We start from the raw sequence: 10,536 nt of genomic DNA, 5'->3' as shown, positions 1-10,536 counted from the left end.
GGTAGCAGGCGTTTTCCTACCGATCCAATTTTATTCCCTAATAGATAATAATATACCTATTCAAACACTCACATTATGCTTAGGAGCTATTACTACACAATTTACAACAATCTGCACTCTAACACAAAATGACATAAAAAAAATTGTGGCATTTTTCATCTCGAGTCAACTAGGACTCATAATAGTTACAACTGGCATTAACCAACCTTACCTAGCATTTCTTCATATTTGTACACGTGCCTTTTTCAAAGCTATATTATTTATATGCTTCAGGTCTATTATTCATAACCTCAATGATGAGCAAGCTATACAAAACATACGTAGGCTATTTAAAGCCTTGTCCTTTACCTCTTCCTCACATATTATTGGCAGCCTTGCACTCAGGTGTATACCTTTCCTCAAAGGCTTCTACTCCAAAGATCTTATCATATACCAATGCCTGAGCCCTCTTAATCACACTCATTGCCACCTCCCTAACAGCTGTCTGCAGTACCCAAATTATCTTCTTCGCACTGGTAGGACAACTTCGCTTCACAACCTTAGTTGTTATTAACAAAAATAATCCCCTCCTAATTAATTCAATTAAACATTGAACAATTGGTAGCATTTTTGCCAGATTTTTAATCTCCCACAATATCTCCCCAATATCAATTCCCCAAATAATTATGCCTCTCCACATAAAGCTCACAGTTCTGGGCATAACTATCCTAGGCTTCTTACTAGCACTATAACCCAACCTTATCACTAATAACCTCAAACTTATATACCCATCACAAATATTTAAATTTTCCAGTGTATTAGGATTTATTCAACCACAATGCACTGTGCAACACCATATTCAAACTTCCTTGCAAGCCAAAATATAGCCTCCCTTCTACTAAATCTAATCTGAATAGAAAGGACAACACCAAAAACACTGCCCAACTTCAGATCATAGCCTCAACCACTGTACCTGCCCAGAAAAGCCTAATTATGCTCCACTTTTTCTCTTTCTTTATTCCATCTCTCCTAACCTTATTCTTAATCATTTAACTCTACTTCCCTGGGTAATCTCTATTGCAACGAAAATACTAACAAAAAAAGATTAACCAGCAACCACCACGAGTCAACTCTCATAGCTATATAATGCGGCCACACCTATAGAATCCTCACCAAGTAATCTCACTTCCTCACCCTCAAATATTACCCAATTTTCCATATTTTTAAAATTGATTACAATTTCTACCTCGTCATAATTATTCACACTACCATTACCAACTCTAATACCAATCATAATATCACCTTAAATGTCACCTCCTAATGTCACCCCAAATGACCACACTTGGCCCCCAAGCAATTTAAGGTGTTAAATACAGAGAAGTCCTCAGGATTAGGAGTTAAGACCCTAGGATTAAGCCCTTGGGGGCTTGTATGTATTTAACACCTCTGTAGCTTCACCTCTGTAGCTCCCAAGATTCTTCTTGGGAAAAGGGATGTGTTTGCTTTTTTTGATTATCTCTTCAGACTTCATGTTTTCACCTATCAGTCCTTCAAGCTAATTCTTTAGTGGCCTTGATAGTAATAATCTAATGCGATTATTATGCATTGTATAATTGTATCAAAATATCTCATGTACCTCATAAATACATACATCTACTGAATACCCACAAAAATTAAAAATATATTTTTAAAAATCTTTCCTTGTTTAGAGTTTCATGATGGTGTATACAATGTGCATTTTGTTTTGATTTCGATATCAGCTTAGACTAGGCTTACTTGTAGAAAAAAAACTATGCAAAATATTGTTAGCTTGCAAGAACAAAAGTTTATTTCTTACACATTTTAATGTTTATTGCTAGTCAACTTTTGCTTTGTTTCAAGTCTTTTTTATTACAGTACACCAGCTAAATAGCAGTCTTTGTCTCTGATTACCAAGACCCATGACACATGGGAAAATAGAGAAAGCAGGCTCTCAGGCCAGCACGGTGGCTCAAGCCTGTAATCCCAGCACTTTGGGAGGCTGAGGCGGGCTGATCACGAGGTCAGGAGATCGAGACCATCCTGGCTAACACAGTGAAACCCCGTCTCTACTAAAAATACAAAAAATTAGCCAGGCGTGGTGGTGGGTGCCTGTAGTCCCAGCTACTCGGGAGGCTGAGGCAGGAGAATGGCGTGAACCCTGGAGGCGGAGCTTGCAGTGAGCGAGATCTCGCCACTGCACTCCAGCCTGGGGGACAGAGAAAGACTCCGTCTCAAAAAAAAAAAAAAATAGAGAAAGCAGGCTCTCGTGAAGACTCTTAAGCTCTTGCTCAAAAGTGACACATGCACTACAAACTCACATTTCATTCAAAAAAGCAATTCATATGACCAATCCGAATTCATTAGAAAGTATAATTCTTCCACAAGGATATATCTGGTACAGAGGAAAAGCAAAGCTTTTGAGAATACCAAAAAAAAAATCCATCCTCATGTTCAAAATATTTTTTTTTTCATTTAAGCACAAAAAAATACAGTCATTCTTTTTCTAGGTAGACAATGCATTGCCCCATTCACTTATGACATCAAGTCCAAGTTGAGGATTTTTTTGATGGCCGCCACATTAGACCTGAATAGGATTACATTAAACCCAGAGATTTATATATGAAATTGTCACATTATCTTCTTCTCACTTCCTTCTGTGATTTCTGAATCCACACGTTTAGCATAAAAGTAGTAGAATGCGGATAATATAATCATAGTTAATGGTTTCATTTAGAAAGGCACATAGCAGTTACTCTTCCTTAGTATCCTGAAATCCTACTGGGTAGAAATTGCAAAGGGACCATTCACTGGTGTTTGGGAATGTTTCTTGATTAGAGCCCAGTCTATGATTCTGAACAGCTTTCCAGCTCACTGTTTCCCACATTCCTTAGCTCCACCACCCAGTTTTGTCCTTTTCACCACCTTATGTTTTGATGCTAGTATAATGCTTGGTTTGTAATAGTTGCACAGTAAAGGCATACTAAGTGAGTAAGCAATTTACAAAACAAGGTAAGTATAAGGAATGAAGTGTTATATAATGTAGAACAGATTTGTAAGCCTTAGAAAAATTCAAATGAGCTCAATTAAGACTATTATTTCAGGAAACCCTGGAATGGTAGGGTATGAGATGGTAAGAAAATAACGTTTTCAGCAAATGGAGAAAATGAGTAAGGTCATCAATGAACATATTATATGTGAGACAAGCTTGATGAGGATTTTGAAGGAAAATAACTTTACATATAAAAGAATTATAAACTGCTAATATAAAGTTTTAAGTATTTAAAATTTAAATTTATCAATTTAAATATTTCATACAATGCATATAATTTTTGATGTAAAATAACAACTGAAATGAAAGTTGCTCATGTTTCCTTCAGAATCTTCTTTCTCTTATCACTTAAACACACAGAAGTGTCTTCTCAAAAAATGACACTGGGACCAGTGAACCTACAAAGTGTTCTTGCTCTATCCTCACTGTTATTTATGATCATGTACTTAAAAGTGTCTTCCCAAAGCATTAAAATGATAAAGGGTTCCAGGATTACAAAATAATGCCACTGGAGAGTTCAAAGGAATCATTAGAGACTTTTAGGATAGAAAGAATGGAATGTTGTTTTATTATTTCATTGATCCTCTCTACATTTCTGCTCAATTCTTCCTTAGTGTTTCTGCTACACACATAAATTAAGTAACTGGCTGTCAACTAAATTCATTCCCACCTGAGAGAAAAAAGAAAAAAAAATGGAGAATTTGCCATATGTGAGTTTGCACATAAGCTGTTAACCTTTAAATGTTGATGCCTCTCATGTGAACAGTAATTAAGCAGACATGATAGAGCAACTCCAGTAAGTACTTAACTGGATTATTTGCATGCTCCCATGTCTATTACTATATTTCTCCTATCTCATTCAACATTTGGTAAACACACGTTAGCTCCCTGCTGTAAGTAATTGAATATGCTGGTTGCTGAGATTTTTACAGAGGAATATGAAAATGGAATAAAATTCATACATAGTGTCCTGCCTTTGTCACTCAGTAGACATGAAACTTTGTGCATGTTGCTTAACCATTTCTGGGCCTCAGTTTCCTCATTTATAATACAGGAATGTCAACAAACCCCATCTCACAGGGTTACTAAGAAAAATGCATGTTTGTATGGAAAGCATTCAAATATTAGCTTTTATTAGTGTTAAAATTGTGAAAATTGCTAGAAAACTACAATATGGTATGACTAATTGATTTAATGCTAGTAGTTATCAAACGCTATAGAACTGTGAAGAAGGGCTTAACATTATTTTAGAATAAGGTTTACCAGGAAAAGAATTTTTGAGCTGACCCCTGAAGAAAGAATAGAAATTAACTTATTGGTAGAGCAGAAGAAGGGCAGTACAGGAAAAGAACAACATATGTTACAAGACACATGTGCTAGAGCATATCACATTTTTATAATTGCAAGCCATTTTTGCATAGCTGGAACAACATTTTCCGGGGATAAGCTTCTGAAAATGGTGCTAGAAAATATTTCTCAGAGCCAGACAATAAAGAACAATTCCAGGTTAACATTTTTTGACCACAGCTTTCATTGCTTTACCTATAAATATACAATATAATTTAGCTGCTGTAAAAAACAATGTTTATGGTTTTTGTGGGAAATGGATATCAAAACTAAATGAATTAATATAATAATGCAGGATACTATGAGTATTAGATGTGGTCTTATAGTAGTAGAAAACAATTCATTGGAAGGAAAGAAAAATACATGAGAGATATTTAAAATATAGGATCAACAGCAGGGTTACTTATGGTAAACACTGATTTTTCAGGAAATAGCAAAAGAGCAGGGTTTTTTTGTTTTTTTTTTTACTAACCCCACAGTAGCCAAAAAAGTAAGAAAGGAATTAGAAGAGAGTGGCATTATCTAATTATATAATTTTGAGTGAACTTTTAGTCTTGATTTCTAATTTGATTGCAATGTGGTCCAAGAGAGTGGTTGTAATTATTTCAGTTATTTTGCCTTTGCAAAGGAGTGTTTTGTGTTTGATTATGTGATCAATTCTAGAGTATGCACCATTTGGCAATAAGAAGAATATTCTGTTATTTTTGGGTGAAGAGTTCTTTAGAAATGGCCTAAATGCCCCAATTAAAAGACATAGAGTGGCAAGCATGTTGTCTGATAGGGTTTGGCTGTGTTCCCACCCAAATCTTATCTTGAAATGTAGTTTCCATAATCCTCACGTGTCATGGGAGGAACCAGGTAGAGATAATTGAATCATGGGGGCAGTTTCCCCCATCCTGTTCTCCTGATAGTGAATGAGTTCTCATGAGATCTTACGGTTTTATAAGGGGCTTTTCCCCGTTTTGTTCTGCACTTCTCTCTGCTGCTGTCATGTTAAGAAGGATGTGTTTGCTTCCCCTTCTGCCATGATTGTAAGTTTCCTGAGGCTTCCCCAGCCCTGCAGAACTGTGAGTCAATTAAGCCTCTTTCCTTTATAAGTTACAGAGTCTCAGTTAGGTCTTTATTAGCAGCATGAGAACAGACTAATACACTGTCTTTAAGAGACTCATCTCACATGCAATAAGAATCATAGGCTCAAAATAAAGGAATGAAGAAAAATCTACCAAGAAAATAGAAAACAGAAAAAAGGATGGGCTGCAATCCAAATTTTAGACAAAACAGGCTTTAAACCAGTCAAGATTAAAAAACAGATTTCAAACCAACAAAGATTGGACTTCAGGTCCATTTGGTCCAATAGTGAGTTTAGTTCCTGAATACGTTGTCAATTTTCTGCCTTGATGATTTAATACTGTCCATGAGGTTTTGAAGTCTCCCACTATTGTTCCGTGGGAGTCTGAGTCTCTTTAAAGGTCTCTAAGAACTTGCTTTATGAATGTAGGTGCTCCTTTATTGGGTGGATATATATTTAGGATAGTTTGATGTTGTTCTTGAATTGAACCCTTTATCATTATGTAGTGCCCTTCTTTGTCTTTTTTTAGAAATCTTTGTTAGTTTAAGGTCTGTTTTGTCTAAGATTCGGATTGCAATTCTCGCTTTTTTCCTGTTTTCTATTTGCTTGGTAACTTTTTTTATTCTTTTATTTTGAGCCTATTGTTACTGCATGTGAGATGAGTCTCTTGAACATACTGCTTCTTTATGCAGCTTGCCACTCTATGTCTTTTAACTGGGACATTTAGGCCATTTACATTAAAGGTTCATATTCATATGTATGCACTTAATCTTGTTATGATGTTAGATGGTTATGCAGACTTGTTTGTGAGGTTTATAGTGTCACTGGTCTGTGTACTTAAGTGAGTTTTTGTCTGGCTGGTAACAGCCCTTCCTTTCCATATTTAATGTTTCTTTCAGGACCTCTTTTAAGGCATGTCTGGTGGTAAAGAATTCCCTTAGCTATTGCTTGTCTGAAAAGGATCTTAGTTCTCCTTTGCTTATGAAGCATAGTTTGCTGAATATAAAATTTTGGGCTGGAATTGCTTTTCTTTAAGAATGTTAAATATTGGCCCCCAGTCTCTGTTGACTTGTAGGGTTTTTGCCAAGAAGTTCACTCTTAGTCTGATGGGCTTCTCTTTGTAGGTGACCTGACCTTTTTCTTGAACTGCTTTTAGCAATTCTTTCCTTTCTGTGGAGAATCTGATGAGTATGTGTCTTGGCAATTATTATCTTGTGAAGTATGTTTGTGGGGTTTTAGGTATTTTCTAAATTTGAATGTTGGCCTCTCTAGTTAGATTGGGGAAGCTCTCATGAATGATATCCTGAAATATGTTTTCCAAGTTGCATACACTCTCCCTGTCTCTTTCAGGGACACCAGTGAGTCTTACATTTCTTCTCTTTATATAACTCTGTATTTCTCAGATGGTTTGTTCGTTTCTTTTCATTCTTTGTTCTCTATTCTTGTCTGCCTGTCTTATTTCAGTGAGCCAGTTTTCTGGCTCTGAGATTCTTTCCTCACCTTGGCCTATTCTGCTATTAATACTTGTGATGGCATTATAAAATTCTTGTAGTGGGCTTTTCAGCTCTATCAGAGGGGTTACATTGTTTTTCTATACTGGCTATTTTGTCTGTCAGCTCTTTTATTGTTTTACTATGATTAGCCTCCCTGGATTAGGTTTCAACATACTCTTCCATCTCAGTGATCATCATTTCTATTTATATTCTGCATTCTATTTCTGTCATTTCAGCCATCTCTGCCTGGCTCGGAACCCTTGCTGGAGAGGTAGTTTGTTTTTTTGGAGGAAAAAATGCACCCTGGCTTTTTGAGTTGTCAGACAGCTCTTGTGCTGGTTCTTTTTCATCCTTGTGGCCTGATGATTCTTCAGACTTTGAAGTTGATGACCTTTGGGTTTTTTTCTTTTCCCGTTTATCTTATTTAATTACCTTAAGGGTTTGATTGTGGTATAAGGTGGGTTCACCTTACTGGCTTTGTTTCTGGAAGATTTTAGGGGGTCAGCACTCAGCTCCCAATTTCTGGACTATGTGCTCTAACTCTGGGTGTCTTGTATTAGCCCCAACTTTGTTTTCTGGCTACTCAAGGTTAAGAATCCTCTGGACTGGTGGGGCCAAGCTGCTCCTGGACAACTGGTCACTATACTCTGTGGGTGGTGTCAGCCAAAGCATTTCACAATGTGGTGGCAATGGGATCTGTCCTCATTCTCACTTGCTAGCAGCAGTGGCAGTGGCAGTGCAGTGGAGTGCAGGCTTATTGGTTGTGGCAGGGTGCTAGTGCGTGCCAGGATGCCTGCCTCTATGTGGGCATTCACCACAGTGGCAGAGGCATCATGGGCGTGTGGGGCAAGGAACCCCTGCTGGTGACTGTTTGTGGTCCTGCTGGTGGTGGTATTATCATGAGGTCAGGAAACTGGTGGGAACAGGTCTGTGTATGCTCTCTGTGTGCCACAGGCAGGGGTGGTTGCTCAGGGTATGGGAGGATCCACTACTCTCACTGCCTAGTTTCACCCTTCCAGCAGTGTTGGTGCAAGGGTGGGGCACTGGTGGAGCTGGGCTGGCTGGCTGTGTGTCTTCCAAGGCTATAACTACATTGCAGATTAGTGGGGGTATAGGTTCCGAGTGAACTTTGCCTCAGCAGTGGCAGAGCAAGGTGTATATACACACATGCGCTGGTAGGGCAAGGATGGTAAAACCTGCCCATGCACAAACATTCAATTCAGAATAACAAGGGAATGTGTGAAATTTGACTTCTCAACATAGCAGCCATAATTAGCAAGTCATTGACTTCTCTTAGCCTCAATTATTTTTTATTGTAAAATTATGAAAAGAAATATTTCACTCAAGTTATTATAAGTATAAATATAATTGGTATGTAAAAGTACATGGTATGTTATGTAAATGTTCAAAAGTAAAGTTATGATTTCATTTATCATAATCATCAACAATTATTATCCTCAGTATTATTCAAAGTTAGATTATCTATACAAAATAAATACAGATGTTCAAAATATAAACTGAGACTAATTCTCTATGACTGATTTCTTTTTCACCCCCAAAATGTGAATTTCCTTAAACAGATTGTCATGGGTAAATTTTTTTAAATTGCTTCCTTTGGAAATTGGTCTGTGAGTTAATGGACGCTTGTATTTTCCTCATAAAAATTAAGATAAATGTATGTAAAATTATAATTTTTATTGTAAATGTCTTCTAGTGAATTATGATTTAATATTGGTCTTGTTTTTGACATGTAGGATGAAAAGCAGTTATCACGATCTTTAGAGCAGTTTGGGATTTTCCTTGACTACAAGTAATTGAATTATTACCAGTGACCCCTCACATAAAGAAATATTCAAAGGCAAGCAGTCTGGAGCTTCAGCTAAAGCTCTATAGTATCAGCAACATTCCAATCCAATCTCCTTCTACGTTTCTGCCTGACCATCTTGAGTACAAGCCTTTTTTTTTTTTTTTTTCAATAACATTATGGTTGTATGGTCATGCTCCATCTGTGGCTTCATATTTGCAATCCATGCCAGAATAGTTACGGGGATAAATAAGCAACAAAGAGAAAGAGGTGATACTTATCTCAAGACAACAAAATTTCCCAGAAATCCCTAGCAGTTATTCATCAGCAGTAACTCTATCTCATGACTAGACTGAACTGCAAAGGAGGCTGGGAAATGCAGTTTATCAACTGGACACATTGTCACCCTAAACAAAATGGAAACTTTGCTGATAAGGAAATAGAAGAGACTAGATATTGAGTAGGCAACAACAGGGTGAAACATCATCAACAGGATGAAAACATCTTCTGTGTGATCAGCATGCCAGGAGATGTGGAGGCCAGAGGGTTTGGTGCAGGAGTGTCTGTAGCAGAACATGGCCAAAGACACCCATTTCTCTAGTTGTCAGTTTCTTTTAGTAAATAGAGACAGATGGTGGCTCGAAAAAATTTCTTTCTAAACTGCTATCGTGGAACATGTTACAATGATAGTGCATGTGTTCTCAGTTTATGATCTAAGTTAAAAAGAAAGATAAGTAAATTATTCTATGTAATTATTGAAGTACAAATTCATTTAAAAGATTGTGACTATCAAGTGGTTTATAATCAACATTGAATGGTAATTAAGTATATACATATTAACGTACTACTTAGAATTATAATCATCTGAACAATGTGTTGTTTTTATAAAATGAAATTTAGATTTGTTTGCTTATTGTATTTGAAGCTTCTAATTTTAAGGCTCAGAATTTCTGTAAATACCACTAATTTATATTGCTTTTCTTTAAATACACATTTTTAGTGTTCTGTTTAAATATACATTTCAGTGTTCTGTTATTATTTTAAGTGTTAATATGTATTAACGTATTTATTATGTATATATTTAATATGGTATTGACAATCAGAGGAGTTGCTGTGTATTAATCTAAGCAAGTGTTTGCAGTGAACAATTGTCAGGTATGTTTAGTAAATAGAGACAGGTGGTGGCTGTATAAAATTTCCTTCTAACCTGATATCGTGGAACATGTTACAATGAAAGTAGACTTCAGAATGGATTCTGATAAACATACAAATATTTATCACCAATTATATATAAAAAAATCACATAATGTAATTTATAATGTTAATTGTTTATTTGAGGCACTTTTAGAAGAACTTTGAAATTCTCAGTTTACTCTAAAGCAGATAAAATTATAACTTAAAAGAAGGTCCAGCCATGCTTGTACTTGGTTCAGGTATCAGAATATTTGATTAAGAAAAAGAAGAGGGAGAGAAAAATTGCTGTATGATGTGTGAATGTACTATACACTCTTTTTAGACAACCATATATCCTGAATATCCCTTATTCTTCCCAAATAAAACATTTTAATATTTATAATGTTAAGTATGAGCCTTGTGTTGCATATTTACTTAATGATGTATAAAGAGTTTGTATAAGATTTCTGAAGTCTGAATCCCCAATCAAGGACTTTCAAATGCTAATTATCTACCTCCAAATTGTGTAGTCTTAATTAGGGTCCTACAAATGTACCATAAAATCCCTCAGGTATAGGATAAAATTAATTCATACACACAC

Source organism: Symphalangus syndactylus, chromosome 15 (genome assembly GCF_028878055.3).
Source record: "Symphalangus syndactylus isolate Jambi chromosome 15, NHGRI_mSymSyn1-v2.1_pri, whole genome shotgun sequence".
In the NCBI taxonomy this organism is placed as follows: domain Eukaryota; kingdom Metazoa; phylum Chordata; class Mammalia; order Primates; family Hylobatidae; genus Symphalangus; species Symphalangus syndactylus.
This window is presented reverse-complemented; position numbering follows the sequence as displayed.